This window comes from Lycium barbarum, chromosome 8 (genome assembly GCF_019175385.1).
Source record: "Lycium barbarum isolate Lr01 chromosome 8, ASM1917538v2, whole genome shotgun sequence".
In the NCBI taxonomy this organism is placed as follows: Eukaryota; Viridiplantae; Streptophyta; class Magnoliopsida; order Solanales; family Solanaceae; genus Lycium; species Lycium barbarum.
This window is the reverse complement of record NC_083344.1, coordinates 21,335,953-21,337,092: the sequence shown is the minus strand read 5'-3', so window position 1 is coordinate 21,337,092 and position 1,140 is coordinate 21,335,953.

The window sequence follows — 1,140 nt, the reverse complement described above, 5'->3', positions numbered from 1 at the left end:
AGAAAGACTAGAACTCATTTTATGAAATAATCAACAAAACATATCTTTCCTCGTAGATTCTAATGGATTTCTAGCACGGATTCAAGCTTAGAGAAGATAAGGTAATGAATTCTAGGTTAGGAGACTTACCACAAGAGTGAATCAGCCAAGAACTCTTCAATTCGCCCAAAAGGCCTTAGAACTAATAAATGAAGTGATAGAGAGTGAAAGGTTTTATCTTAGCATTTAATAGATTCTGGAACCCGTCACCTCGCTACAGTGGCCACGAGTCTGCTACTCGCACCAGTGAGAGCGCGCATCCGCCACAGCGGATTCCTGTCAGTTGTGGCGCCTTCTTGAAAGTCATCATCCCGCTATAGCAGTCCAAGACCACGCTATAGCGGGTATGCTATGGCAGATCTGTTGCTGCTACAGCGGACACCAAACACAAGAATTTTCTAGCTCTTCACAAACATCGTCCCGAAATCCAACTATAACCCGAGACTTTCCAGATACAAACCAGACAAGTATTCATACATAAAAACACTCTACGGACTCACTCGCTGTCTCGAAATTCCTAACTGAGGTCTGTTTGACCGGGTCAACACCCAATAGCCAAATACTAACTTTCCAACCAATAACCTGAAACGCTTCCAAGTGCCTTGGAAACCGACCCGAACATTTCACCAGGTCACAAACGACCATCCGAACCTCTTTAGATCGACGGACTTCTGAAAAAGGTCTGTTACCTAAAAGTCAACTATTGATCAAACATTTTTCACTTTAAGGCTCAATTTCACAAAAGTCATTAAATAACTCGCGCGATCAGCTCGGGAAATATAACCACCCATCCTCGTGGGTTAAAATTGTACTAATAGGGCTTGGGTAAAGGTCAACGGGGTTAAATGGGTCAAAAGTGCTATAACGCCCAAACGCGTCGTTACATCAGATAGACGACGCCATCTCGCAGCATCTTCTTCGTGTCGTTATAGAAGTGCAGCCTTTTCTTAGGTGGAATTTCTCTCCTAAGGTTTTCATCACTATTTTGGAAGCAAGACATGCATCCCCGTCTGCTCAATTTGGGCTTTGTCCATTTTTCTTTTTTTGTCAAGCGTCTTATTTTCGATGTACGTTACACTACCATGAGATAAACATCAAAAA